Below are 15,666 nucleotides of genomic sequence, written 5' to 3'. Positions count from 1 at the left end.
TCTCTATTTTTGCAGATGATACTAAGTTAAGTAAGGTCATAAGGTCAGAGCAGGACGAACTCTCTTTACAAAGGGATTTGCTAAAATTAGAACTATGGGCAAGTGAATGGAAAATGAGATTTAATACGGAAAAATGCAAGGTTCTACATTTTGGAAGTAAAATTAAGCAGGCTACGTATTTTTTAAATGGGACAAGACTTAGCCAAACACAGGAGGAAAGGGATTTGGGAGTAGTAATAGATAACAAGCTAAAGATGGGTGCACAATGCAGGGCAGCGGCTTCAAAGGCTAATAAGATACTAGCATGTATTAAAAGAGGCATTGATTCAAGGGAGGAAAGCATAATTCTATCATTATATAAAGCCCTGGTAAGACCTCACCTTGAGTTTGGAGTGCAGTTCTGGGGACCAATTGCTAAAAAAGATATTGCAGAACTAGAAAAAGTTCAGAGAAGGGCCACAAAGCTAATAAGGGGATTGGAGAAATTAACCTATGAGGAGAGGCTAGCCAAACTGGGTCTGTTTTCTTTAGAAAAAAGGCGCTTGAGAGATGACATGATTACTTTATATAAATATATTCAAGGCCCATATACAGAGATGACAGAATCTCTGTTTATTCCAAGAAAATTGTTTCTGACAAGAGGTCATAATTTAAGGTTGGAGGAAAGGAGATTTAATCTCCTGCAACGGAAACGTTTTTTCACTATAAGAGCAATAAAATTGTGGAACTCATTACCAAAGGAGGTAGTGAATGCCAATACCATAGATACATTTAAAAATAGTCTGGATAAATTTCTGTATATAAACAAAATTCATGGGTATGATTGCTAGTATTAAATGGGTCACATTTTAATGGGGTTATTTAAGCTTAACTGGAGCTTTTTGTAAGTATTTTAGATTTGTATAGGTTGAACTCGATGGTCTTTTTTCAACCTTATCTACTATGTATAACTGGAGAACTCCTTAATATCGACCACTTAATGGGTGCAATTCAGGTAAAAGCCATTACCATAAACCAGGCTAAACAACAAAGTGAGCCTAACCTGGTACAATGGAGTCAGGATTCTCCTAGTGTGGACCTGATCACTAGTCAAAAGGAAGACCCCATTATAGGTATCTTCTATAAACACATAGAAGATCCTGAAAACAACCCCATCTCAAAAGAGGATGATATTGGTAAGGAAGATCTTAGAATCTTAATGAAGTCCAAATCACAATTCAAATTACAGGATGGTTTTTTAATTACAACCTCCAAAACCGGCATCCAACATTGGGTGGTACCTACAAAATTCAGAGGTCTCAAGCTTCAACATGCCCATGATGCTCCCACATCTTGTCATTGTGGCGCCAAATTAACATATGAAATATTGCGTGACTGCGCCTTTTGGCCGCATATGTTGAAGGATGTTCAAACCTACTGTCAAGGTTGTTTAATCTGTCCACAATGCATAGAGCGCCAGTGCAGAAAAGGGACACGGTAATGCCATGGTCAGATATACAAATTGATTTTATTGGTCCAGTAACTAGGTCATCAAGAGGTAACAGATACATGTTGACAGTAACCTGTCTGTTCACTAAATGGGTATAGTGCATCAGTGCACCTAACAACAGTGCTAAAACCGATCCAAACGAACCCACTAGTGAAGTGATGACCAAGATGTGGAAAATACTAGGGGTCAAAAGAAAGCTCCATATTACCTATAAAGCTGCCTCTAGTGGTGGTGTAGTGCAGAACATCCAGTCCATTGTGAAAATCCTCAAACAGTTTGTGAATGAAACAGGTAAGGACTGGGATATAAAATTGCCTCTGGTCCTAATGGCAATAAGAGCAACACCAAGTAGTGCTACTAAGATGTCAACTTTTGAGTTGATGACTGGTAGAAAAATGATTCTACCTCAACATTTACTGTACCGTACATCAGACCAGAACCTAATAAATGCCACTATTACACATCAATATGTGCAGAACTTGAGGAAGAACCTACAATATGCCTTTGCATTTGCTCAAAGGAGCCGCTAAAACCTATTATCATCTCAAAACTTCCAAAAAGGAATATGAAATTAATGATAAAGTTTATCTTTAAAACTTTGGAAGAGATCAGGTTAAGGAGAAGGAATTTCTTCCATCATGGAAGGGTCCTTTGTCACTACTGACAAAATATCTCCAGTTGCCTATAAATTTAGGATACCTAAAAATAATACCTTTATGGATAAATGGGTCCATATTAACCAGTTGCGAGCGTGCCATCCTTGATCCCAACTACAAGTCATAGAGGGAGAATGAAAGGTCATATTATCCCCAGATACACTACTGAAGTGTCATAATTAAGTTATGAATTAGATGTATAACTAAAAGAGCATAAGCATGAGGATCGAAAGTAACAAACTCTCTTCTGTCTATAATACATATACTGTAAATACCCTCACCAATTACATGGGTTTTCAGTCAATTCCAATACATGTGTCCTAAATATATTAAAAATTGAAAGGGGGAATTATGTTATGTAAAAGGTGAGATATCATTGGAAGCTATGTGCACAGATATCATACTCATTCATGTATTCACATAGGCCTAGATTTAGAGTTTGGCGGTAGCCGTGAAAACCAGCGTTAGAGGCTCCTAACGCTGGTTTTAGGCTACCGCCGGTATTTGGAGTCATTCAAAAAAGGGGTTAACGCTCACTTTTCAGCCGCGACTTTTCCATACCGCAGATCCCCTTACGTAAATTGCGTATCCTATCTTTTCAATGGGATCTTTCTAACTCCGGTATTTAGAGTCGTGGCTGAAGTGAGCGTTAGAAATCTAACGACAAAACTCCAGCCGCAGAAAAAAGTCAGGAGTTAAGAGCTTTTTGGGCTAACGCCGGTTCATAAAGCTCTTAACTACTGTACTCTAAAGTACACTAACACCCATAAACTACCTATGTACCCCTAAACCGAGGTCCCCCCACATCGCCGCCACTCGATTAAATTTTTTTAACCCCTAATCTGCCGACCGCCACCTACGTTATACTTATGTACCCCTAATCTGCTGCCCCTAACACCGCCGACCCCTGTATTATATTTATTAACCCCTAATCTGCCCCCCACAACGTCGCCGCCAACTACCTACAATAATTAACCCCTAATCTGCCGACCGCAAAGCGCCGCTACTTAAGTTATCCTTATGTACCCCTAATCTGCTGCCCCTAACACCACCGACCCCTATATTATATTTATTAACCCCTAATCTGCCCCCCTCAACGTCGCCTCCACCTGCCTACACTTATTAACCCTTAATCTGCCGAGCGGACCGCACCGCTACTATAATAAAGTTATTAACCCCTAATCCGCCTCACTAACCCTATAATAAATAGTATTAACCCCTAATCTGCCCTCCCTAACATCGCCGACACCTAACTTCAATTATTAACCCCTAATCTGCCGACCGGAGCTCACCGCTATTCTAATAAATGTATTAACCCCTAAAGCTAAGTCTAACCCTAACACTAACACCCCCCTAAATTAAATATAATTTTAATCTAACGAAATTAATTAACTCTTATTAAATAAATTATTCCTATTTAAAGCTAAATACTTACCTGTAAAATAAATCCTAATATAGCTACAATATAAATTATAATTACATTGTAGCTATTTTAGGATTAATATTTATTTTACAGGCAACTTTGTAATTATTTTAACCAGGTACAATAGCTATTAAATAGTTAAGAACTATTTAATAGTTACCTAGTTAAAATAATAACAAAATTACCTGTAAAATAAATCCTAACATAAATTACAATTAAACCTAACACTACACTATCATTAAATTAATTAAATAAAATATCTACAATTACCTACAATTAAACCTAACACTACACTATCAATACATTAATTAAATACAATATCTACAAATAACTACAAGGAAATAAACTAACTAAAGTACAAAAAATAAAAAAGAACTAAGTTACAAAAAATAAAAAAATATTTACAAACATAAGGAAAATCTTACAACAATTTTAAACTAATTACACCTACTCTAAGCCCCCTAATAAAATAACAAAGCCCCCCAAAATAAAAAAATGCCCTACCCTATTCTAAATTACTAAAGTTCAAAGCTCTTTTACCTTACCAGCCCTGAACAGGGCCCTTTGCGGGGCATGCCCCAAGAAGTTCAGCTCTTTTGCCTGTAAAAAAAAACATACAATACCCCCCCCCAACAATACCCCCCCCCCAACATTACAACCCACCACCCACATACCCCTAATCTAGGATGGAGCCGGTCCTCATCGGATGAAGATAGAAGATGCCGCTTGGAAGATGATGGTTGCCGGTCCGGATCTACTCTTCTTCCCGGATAGGATGAAGACTTTGGAGCCTCTTCTGGACCTCTTCAGCCGCCGGATGATGGATCGACAGCCCCCGCTTGGGTTGGATGAAGATTTTGGAGCCAGGACCGATCGGTGAACCTGGTATGGTGAAGACAAGGTAGGATGATCTTCAGGGGCCCTGTTCAGGGCTGGTAAGGTAAAAGAGCTTTGAACTTTAGTAATTTAGAATAGGGTAGGGCATTTTTTATTTTGGGGGTCTTTGTTATTTTATTAGGGGGCTTAGAGTAGGTGTAATTAGTTTAAAATTGTTGTAATATTTTTCTTATGTTTGTAAATATTTTTTTATTTTTTGTAACTTAGTTCTTTTTTATTTTTTGTACTTTAGTTAGTTTATTTCATTGTAGTTATTTGTAGGTATTGTATTTAATTAATGTATTGATAGTGTAGTGTTAGGTTTAATTGTAGGTAATTGTAGGTATTTATTTAATTAATTTAATGATAGTATAGTGTTAGGTTTAATTGTAACTTAGGTTAGGATTTATTTTACAGGTAATTTTGTAATTATTTTAACTATTTTAGCTATTAAATAGTTCTTAACTATTTAATAGCTATTGTACCTGGTTAAAATAAATACAAAGTTACCTGTAAAATAAATATTAATCCTAAAATAGCTATAATATAATTATAATTTATATTGTAGCTATATTAGGATTTATTTTACAGGTAAGTATTTAGCTTTAAATAGGAATAATTTATTTAATAAGAGTTAATTTATTTCGTTAGATTTAAATTATATTTAAGTTAGGGGGGTGTTAGTGTTAGGGTTAGACTTAGCTTTAGGGGTTAATACATTTATTAGAATAGCGGTGAGCTCCAGTCGGCAGATTAGGGGTTAATGTTTGAAGTTAGGTGTCGGCGATGTTAGGGAGGGCAGATTAGGGGTTAATACTATTTATTATAGGGTTAGTGAGGCGGATTAGGGGTTAATAACTTTATTATGATAGCAGTGCGGTCCGCTCGGCAGATTAGGGGTTAATAAGTGTAAGCAGGTGGAGGTGACGTTGTGGGGGACAGATTAGGGGTTAATAAATATAATATAGGGGTCGGCGGTGTTAGGGGCAGCAGATTAGGGGTACATAAGGATAATGTAAGTAGCGGCGGTTTACGAAGCGGCAGATTAGGGGTTAAAAATAATATGCAGGGGTCAGCGATAGCGGGGGCGGCAGAATAGGGGTTAATAAGTGTAAGGTTAGGGGTGTTTAGACTCGGGGTACATGTTAGGGTGTTAGGTGCAGACGTAGGAAGTGTTTCCCCATAGCAAACAATGGGGCTGCGTTAGGAGCTGAACGCGTTTTTTTTGCAGGTGTTAGGTTTTTTTTCAGCTCAAACAGCCCCATTCTTTTCTATAGGGGAATCGTGCACGAGCACGTTTTTGAGGCTGGCCGCGTTCGTAAGCAACTCTGGTATCGAGAGTTGCAGTGGCGTTAAATATGCCTCTACGCTCCTTTTTTGGAGCCTAACGCAGCCTTTCTGTGGACTCTCAATACCAGAGTTATTTTAAAGGTGCGGCCAGAAAAAAGCCAGCGTTAGCTACGCGGGTCGTTACCGACAAAACTCCACATTGTAGACTACACTGAAATGGGTGATGTCGACGCCCCTTCTTGTTGTCAAGGATGCATTGCAAACCTTTGTCTCAATTGCTCAAAGTAATTGCCTTCAAAGTAATCTTAGCATATGGCACTCTCAAGTTTGAACACCCATATATGGAGTTTCCTGCCCAAGATATGTAATAAAGTTACAGAAACCCCCTAGGATGACACAGACCTCCTGTAGACAACAGACATCCAGTCTGAACTTATATTTGAATATACAAAAACATTCTCTGGGATTCTGGCCTTTATCATTTAAGTGTGAACTACCCCATACTGAGTTCAAATACACAAAGTTCAGTCCTACGTCTCTATGGAAAACCACAGGAGGAAACAAAGAAATATCCTAACCTGTGTAATTTGAAAGCATAAGATTGAAACTTAATTTCTTGTGTCTGTTTTTCAAATATTTAATATGTGCCTCAGACTGTCCAAATAATATGTATAAATAAATGCCTTAATATACTATATCAGATAGTGTCTGCCGTGTTAAATAAATAACCACATACAGTATGTAAACTATTTAACCAACTTGTTTCAAAATGGATAACATATTCTTTTGTTTTTCAGACATCTGATGTACAAATTAGGTTCCAAATATGACTAGTAGTTACTGCAAAGTTTACTTCCAATTACAGATATGATATAAGATTGTGACTGGGAAATTAAATATATACCAGTATATCAAATGAACTGATATAAAAATAAAGTCAGATATACATATATATTTTATTGGTTTATAATACTAGTCCACTCATAAAAATGTAACTTTAAAATGCATCTTTTAAAATATTATATCACTATATCACTATTGTATTAAATGGTCCCATACATATTGGACATATTTGTTTGCTGATGCTGGAAATTATAAGTGTATTTTAATGAAAACTTTAAAATATATATATTAAACTGTTAGCAATATTTGCAAACAAAACTGTATTTCTATTGTCTGTATGGTTTGAACGAGAATTGCAGCCAAAAGGGGCTGGCTATAAAAAAAAAAAAAAAAAATACATTCCCAGTAAGCCAATGAAATGTTCAGCTTTGAAAGGCCTATAGGGACAAGCTTCAGTTGAGGGCGTTAACAAAATGTCACAAATGATTATAGAGAAGAGGTAGGCTTTAATCACTTGATAAAAGTCTCACGCAAAAGGAAAAAAAGGACATGCTGCTGAATTTTGACTGAGTGACTTAACTTGCTGTCGTGGGCACAGTCTCTAAAAAGCACAATTGGGCCTAACCTTTTTATTTTCAGAATTGCAATACCTCTCATATGACGGTGAACGGATTTATCTGAAAAAGCTGAAACTTTCAAATTGGTTTATTTTTTGATGACGTATTAATGGTTATTTTATCTTTTAATAGATTTTAGCAAAGAAATTCTTTACAGCATAACTATAAACTACAGCTGTGAGTTATAAGGTAATTTATTCTTATATTTCATATTATTTAGACTAAGGGCAGTAAGTATACTAGTGTTAAATATTAATATTTAGAAATAATTTTTGTATTTTAATGCATAAGTTAATTGCAGCTATTGCGATATATTTTAGAATTTGTTTTATTGTGACTAAATAAGAGGTTGTTTCATGGCAGATTAATTGGCATATAAATAGGCTGTTGCATTAACAAAATACAATTTATGGTGGTTTAATTGAAGTTATATAGAACCAGTTGTGGGCTAAATAGTTTTATTATACTTTTCTGAAAGTTCTCTTAGATTTACTGAGATTTAGTAAGATTTGTGTGAAGTATCTTGTTATATTGTTAACTAGGCACTGTTAGATTAGCAGTCCATATTTTGGTATTGGAGTAAATATTGCTGGATAATTATAGACTGTTCTGGTATTCTCATTTGTGATATTTTAATAAGCGATTCATTGTAAGTAAGGTTAATTTTTAGAGATATATTTTATGAGCTGTTTTATATAGAAAATTGTAACAGAATAAGCGTGTGTAATTGATTCACAATCTAGTTTTTACATAAATATAATTCAAGGTGTCTATAAAGATAACTGATCAGAACAAAGGATTAAACACTTGTAAAATTTTGTTCAGATATTTGCCTATGATAGTATAGAGGGGGATGTCTGGCGTATCTTAGACCCAGTGCAGAATCTCTTCAGAGCTGGTAAATACTCTATCTCATTGATATATAAAATAATTATGAGTTTTTTTGGACAATTAAATGTGCAAAAAATTGCACAGGCATGGCAGGTTTCACCAGATACCATTCACAAAAGCTTTAAATTAGCAGATATCACAACACTCTCCTCTTTGTGGAGATAATCGCACACTAAACTTTTAAATAGAATATATATCACACCAAAAATTAAGGCTAGATGGGATAAGTCTGGAACTCATTGTCATAAATGTAAGGCACCAAAAGCGGACATATATCATTGTTTTTGGAGCTGCCCTAAAATAAAGTAATTCTGGTATAAAATAAACCATTGTGCAAATAAAATTAACCAAAATTACATGCAAATAATGGGTAACCATGTATCTTTTTTCATAGATGGCCAAAAATAAATTTACTTTAAAAACATTCACCAATTAAATGCCATAATTATGGTGGGCAGACTATTGATTCTGAAATATTGAAATCTAATAAAGCACCTAGTTCGACAGAATTTCATCTGAAACTACCCTAAAGACACACAAATGCAGCCTTTCAGGGGCACTATGTACCTTGAGTTGGCCATAGCAGACAATTAATTCCCGGATCTATAGATGGGGGGAGGCAAAAGGGAGGGATGGGGTGGCAGTAGAGGGAGGTACCCCCGTTTTTTGTGTGTGTTTTATTTCTACTTATAATTCTGTTAGCAGGTATGAAATTTTCCAACTCAAGTACTAAACCATTTATAACTATTACTATTTGCATTCTGGTGCCTAGATAAAGGAAGTATATATGGTACTATTTAATTATAATAGGTATGTCTATCAAAGGCAACTTTTGTGTTGTATCATGTAATTTGTTACGTATGTAATATTAACATGCTATTATTGTATTCATTTTTTTTTCCCCTCTTGGTTTCCCTTTATGTCAACATGTATCATGAGTTGGTGTACAAATAAACATTGAAAAAAAAAAGTACAAAATACAAAGCGTTTTTTCTTCTTCATAAAATGGGCTGAACATGGGCGTATATGAAATCGTCTCTCTAATTCCAGCGTAATTCTGTAAATATTTTCCCATTGCAGATCTCACAGTTTTTTCTTACCAACAAAAATGTGGGGAGCTTTTCTCAAAACACTCAAAATACTTTATCCCTAATAGAAAATTGCCTACGAAAATATAGCCGATTGTAAGACGCTATAGGCAAAAAGCAGTATAATATGATTTATATTGCGTGCAGCATTTCATTTTAAAGTGCGCCCTCTGCTCACTGCTAACGTCACTCCATGATGTGAAGTGTCCTTTTCCAGTGAGCTCCATTATTTTCAATAGGAGATATCTTGCCATTCGCAGGGACTGCCCCTTTTTACTATAATTCCACTAGGGCAGCCCCTGCGAGGGTAGGCAAGAAAAAACACATCTGAAATTGTGAGGATTAGATCATAGGCCCTTAGTCTCACCATAGTTGAGACTTGTAGTAGTTGCTCTTCTCTCGACCACTTATGTTGGTGTTGTTACACTCTTTCTTTTGTTTGTTAATTGTAAATTGCTTTACAATTAACTTAAACTTGAAAAATAGAGCTTTACAAGTACTTCTTATATGGACATAAGACTTACATTGCAGTTTGGAAGGCAGTGATTTAGAATATCTTGTATCAAGATCTTGTTTCTATGCCATTGTACTCTGCCTTTTCATCTTTTTTATGTAACATTTTCTAATAAAGCTCTTAAAAAATATATATATATATATATATATATATAATATTTTTTTTTTTTTCGGTGCGGCCTGCAATGTGTTCTCTGTTACTAACTGTGAATTGCCAGAAGAACAGGCTTAGCACAAATGCATATTATAAAAACTATTTTAATGTTTTCCTATAAGAGTGACACTGCGCTGATCATTTTTTTATGTTTATAGGTCTCTAGTGTGTTTGATAATGTGCTCAAACATGTAAGTGCTTCACCCGGTCTCAGATGGAAGTTAAAATAAGAGCCAAATTTTATAGACATGGAAATAACACTGGAAAATGATTAGCCAAGATTATAAAAAATGCTAGTAAATCTAATGTGATACATTCTCTGAAAGAAGAGGGACACTCTTGACTTCTGAGGATATCACAGACGTGTTTACTAATTATTTTAAGCAGGTGTATTCCTTTAGGGAGAGTGATAAGGACAATAAAGAGGATTTCTGGTTTAGAGTTAAAATTAAGAAGATCTCTAACTAATCATTTAAAAGATGAATATGCCTATAACTGAAGAGGAAATTGCCAATTTTATGGGGTCTATTTATGAAGCAGCGGATGCTGCTTCCGACCCTCTCCGCTTCAGTTCTGACTGAAGCGGAAGTTAAGAAGCAGCGGTTCTAAGAACGCTGCTCCTTAACTCGTCTGCCACCTCTGAGGTGGTGGACAGCAATCAGCCCAATCGAATACGATCGGCTTGATTGACACCCCATGCTAGTGGCCAATTGGCCGCAAATCTGCAGATGCAGTTTTGCACCAGCAGTTCACCAGAACTGCTGGTGCAATGATAAATGCTGTCAGCATTTATTGATGTGCGGTGGACATGATTCGCTATAGCGGATCATGTTTGTCCGCACCTACATAAATAGACGCCTATAAGTTTATTTGCGGGAAATAAAACACCAGGCCCAGATTTATTGCCTAATAAGTACTATAAATAACTATGTTAAAAGTTAGTCCCTCATTTAAAGAATTTGTTTCATTCATACTTTATAGAGGGAAAAGAAATGTAAAAAAAATGTACTACATCATGGACCACACTGATATTAAAACAAAATAAAGATCCAGATAAAAAAACATAATTTTATAGGCCAATTTCCTTACTAAATTCAGATTACGAAATTATGACAAATATAATGGTTTCTCGGCTACAAAATCTTCTAAAGGAAGTGATACATTTAGAGCAGACAGATTTTTGAAGGGAAGAAATTCTGCCTCTAATAATAGGAAACACTTGCTGTTTTTGGATTACTATAAAAGGCATCATATAAAAGATAAACGTATTTAAATCCCTGACCTAACTGTGATATCCCTAGATGCTGAGAAGTCATTTGATTCTATATATTGGGACCACTTATTGTTTTCATTAAATCATTTTGGCTTTGAGGGTGAATGATTGGATCTTTTAAGAGAAATATATGATAACCCTAACTCCTTTATCTTAGTATATGGCCAATTATTCAGGAAAATTATACTTGGGAGAGGAAACCGGCAAGGGTGTCCACTCTTACCTTTACTGTTTCATATTGCAATTGAACCTTTGACCATCTTGATAAGGGAGACGATAGAAGGCATGTTGATAGGAAGAAAAGAAGTAAATCTTGCACTATAAGCAGATCTTCTTTTATTTGTAAGGAATACAAAGGAAAATATCCCACGTATACTGGAAAATATTTCTAAATTTAGTTTATTCTCTAGCTATAAAATTAATACTCTTGTATTAGAGAGCTTGTAAAATCATAATTATTACAAATGATTACGCATATCAAGTGTCACGCCACGCCACTCTGGCTGTTTCCATGGACGCAGCAGTTGTTGCTCTGGCTGTTGCCAGGGATGCAGCGGTTCCTGTCATCGCCGCACATCTCTCCCTCTCTGAAGCCGTTCCGGATCTTCTGTGGTGCGAATCCTGCACCTATGTAAGTCTTTCACTTACTATCTTCACTGCCCAAGTATAGTGTGCTCCTGGGTGTTGTATTATTTTACGCTGGACTGTTATACTGTTTCTGAACTCTGCTTGTCTGACCACTCTGCCTGCTTAACCCCTGAACTGCTGGTTTGCTATACTGTTGCTGAACTCTGCCTGTCTGACCCCTCTGCCTGGTTTACCCCTGAACTGCTGTACTGCTGGATTGTCTTCCTGTTGCCGCCATGGACTACCCTGCCTACTGTGAGTACTGCTTACCTTATTTTACAAACTCTCTCTGCTTTGGGATATTTTGTATCATTCCACTTGACGCCGGGATAAGAAGACTACTGGCCAAGTTTGGTCTGATAGAGGAATATCCCACAAACATTACATTATACTTGGACCATGGACCTAAATGAGGTAGCAAGAGCAGTCTCTCTTCAGGGACAGATGCTGGGAACCCATACCATGCACTTGCAGAATTTGGATTCTAAACTAGAGGCTATAACCACTATGCTTTCCTCACTGGTTGCAGAGAAGAACGCTGCTCCTGTTACACAGCTGGTCCCTGCTGCTAGTGCTGCAGCTTCTTCCCCTGCTGCTTGAAGTATACCCCGGATACCATTACCTGACAAGTATGATGGTACTACCGACTGTAGGGGTTTTCTCAACCACTGCATGCTGCACTTTCACAATGATCCTCACACCTTCCAGCCTCATCAGTCAAAGGTCACTTTTTTCATTTTTTTATTGAAAGATAAGGCCCTAGCCTGGGTTTCTCCCCTTTTGGAACACAGCGCTCAACTCCTGAAGATGCTGATGCCTTCATTTCTGCTGTATCTTCTGTTTTTGGGTCCTCCGTCCGTGATTCTGCTGCAGAGTACTCTCTCTTGGATCTCCACCACAGCAATAGATCTGTGACACAATACGCCATCGAGTTTCGCACCTTGGCACTTGAGACCAGTTGGGATAGCAGTGCTCTTAAGGTGGCCTTTAGGAGAGGTTTGCATGAGCGCATCATGGACGAGATTACTTATCGTGATGTTCCTTCTTCCCTGGATGAATTCATAACACTTTGTATCAGTCCAGATTCTCGCTTTCAGGAGAGACAAGCTGAGAGAGACAGAACTCATAGAACCCTTCCCTCTCGTCCTCCTACTCGTCCGGTCTCTAGACTATCCTCTTCCCCTTCGGTGAAGGAACCCATGGATCTCTCCTCCCTCAAGCCCACAGAATCTGAAAGACAGAGAAGAAGGAGATTGAGACTGTGTTTCTACTGTGGTTCTAACTCACACCAACTAAAGAATTGTGATATTCTGCCAGGAAAAGCCAATGTTTAGAGGATATTACTGGGGTACCTCTAAGCGTGGGCTCTACTAAATCTCCTCACTTCTCTCGGATCCTGGTACCTGTTACCCTTACCTTCCTTCAGAATTCTGTCCACGCTCAAGCCTTTATTGATTCAGGGGCAGCTGGAAATTTTATTGATCACTATTTTATGATTCAGGCAGGTTTGCCTCTTCAGCAGAAAAAACAATGTCTCAAAATAACTACTCTGGATTTCACTCCCCTTGGATCAGGGTTAATCCATTTTAAATCTGCACCCCTAACCCTGACTGTGGGAGTCCTTCATACCGAACAGTTGCAGTTCAATGTCGCTCATTCCCCAGCACAACCTGTCAACCTTGGTCTTCCTTGGCTTCGTATACACAACCTGCAATTCAGCTGGACTGTTGGAATATACCAGGTTTACAATATCATTTATTAATATCTTAGCAGTTGCCAACCAATAAAATGTATATATGTAACAATTAATATTTATTCCTTAGTTCATTGATTAGTTAGCTTTATAGACACATTGAATTATATTTATGTAGAAACTAGCGGCTAGATTACGATTTTTTTGTCGGTAAGGCTTGCGGTGCTAACGTGCAGTTTATGCTCACCGCTCACCTACAGACAGCGCTGGTATTACGGGTTTTAGAAACCCGGCGTTAGCCGCAGAAAAGTGAGCGGAGAGCAAAATTTAGCTCCACATCTCACTTCAATACCAGCGCTGCTTACGGTAGCGGTGAGCTGGCTAAACGAGCGTGCACGATTTCCCCATAGGAATCAATGGGGCAGAACCGGCTGAAAAAAACCTAACACCTGCAAAATAGCAGCGTTCAGCTCCTAACGCAGCCCCATTGATTCCTATGGGAAAATACTTTTTATGTCTACACCTAACAAGAACCCCGAGTCTAAACACCCCTAATATTACACTTATTAACCCCTAATCTGCCGCCCCCGACATCGCCGCCACCTACATTATATTATTAACCCCTAATCTGCCGCTCCGGTCACCGCCGCCACCTACATTATACTTATGAACCCCTAATCTGCTGCCCCCAACATCGCCGACACCTACATTTTATTTATTAACCCCTACTCTGCTACCCCCAATGTCGCTGCAACCTAACTACAATTATTAACCACTAATCTGCCGCCCACAACGTCGCCGCCACTATATTAAATGTATTAACCCCTAAACCTAAGTCTAACCCTTACCCCCCTAACTTAAATATAATTTAAATAAATCTAATTAAAATGACTACAATTAACTAAATTATTCCTATTTAAAACTAAATACTTACCTTTAAAATAAACCCGAAGATAGCTACAATATAACTAATAGTTACATTGTATCTAGCTTAGGGTTTATTTTTATTTTATAGGATTGTTTATTTTTATTTTATAGGATTGAGCTTGCATTCTATTGGCTGATCCAATCAGCCAATAGAATGCAAGCTGAATCCTATTGGCTGATTGGATCAGCCAATAGGATTGAACTTCAATCCTATTGGCTGATTGCATTAGCTAATAGGATTTTTTCTACTTTAATTCCGATTAGCTGATAGAATTCTATCAGCCAATCGGAATTCAAGGGACGCTATCTTGGATGACGTCATTTAAAGGAACAGTACTAAGTTCCCTTAACACCCTTGGGTGTATTCCATCTGGGCCTGGAGTTTTATTTACCTTAATATTATCCAATTTATTCCTGATATCCTCTATACATAACCCAGTTAATGGTATGGGTTGGCATGTTCTATTTCGTTCCAAAGTATCATCCAATGGTTCCTCTCTTGTGTATACTGAAGAAAAAAAATGGTTTAGTATCTCAGCCTTCTCCCTGTCACTGTTAATCATGCTACCCTCCACGCATTTTAATTTACCTATATTGTCTTTCTTAGATTTTTTGCTATTTATGTACTTAAAAAACCTTTTAAGGTTAGAGTTAGAATCCTTTGCAATTAATTTTTCATTTTAAATTTTGGCTAATTTGATTGATTTTTCTGCATGCTTTGTTACATTCCTTATAAATATGGAATTTTGAGTCTGTACTATTTTCTTTGAATAATTTAAATGCCCTACATTTTTTCCTAATTTCTCTTAACACATTTATATTCAGCCACATTGGCTTGGATTTTTTTTTTATAACCATATGGTATTTGTTGATATGTATATTTATTTAACACAGTTTTAAATGTTATCCATTTATCCTCTGTATTTTTATTAGAGAATACTTTATCCCAATTTATGTTATTTAATGATTTCTTTAAATCGTTGAATTTTGCTTTCTTAAAATTAAAAGTCTTGGTTAAACCTTTAAGACACTGCTTATGAAAATAGATTTCAAATGTGACCATGTTATGATCACTGTTACCCAAATTTTTTTTTTTCATTCTATGTTTGATATTATATCTGTATTATTTGACAGCACTAAATCCAATATAGTGTTACTCCTAGTTGGCTCCTCTATTAATTGTGACAAGTAGTTATCCCTGAGAACATTTACAAATCTATCCCCTTTAGCTGAATTACTAGTTTCATTGGCCCAGTTTATATCAGGGTAGTCAAAATCTCCCATAATTACAGCACTGTTTTTAGCA

Source organism: Bombina bombina, chromosome 12 (assembly GCF_027579735.1).
Source record: "Bombina bombina isolate aBomBom1 chromosome 12, aBomBom1.pri, whole genome shotgun sequence".
NCBI classification, from domain to species: Eukaryota; Metazoa; Chordata; class Amphibia; order Anura; family Bombinatoridae; genus Bombina; species Bombina bombina.
This window is presented reverse-complemented; position numbering follows the sequence as displayed.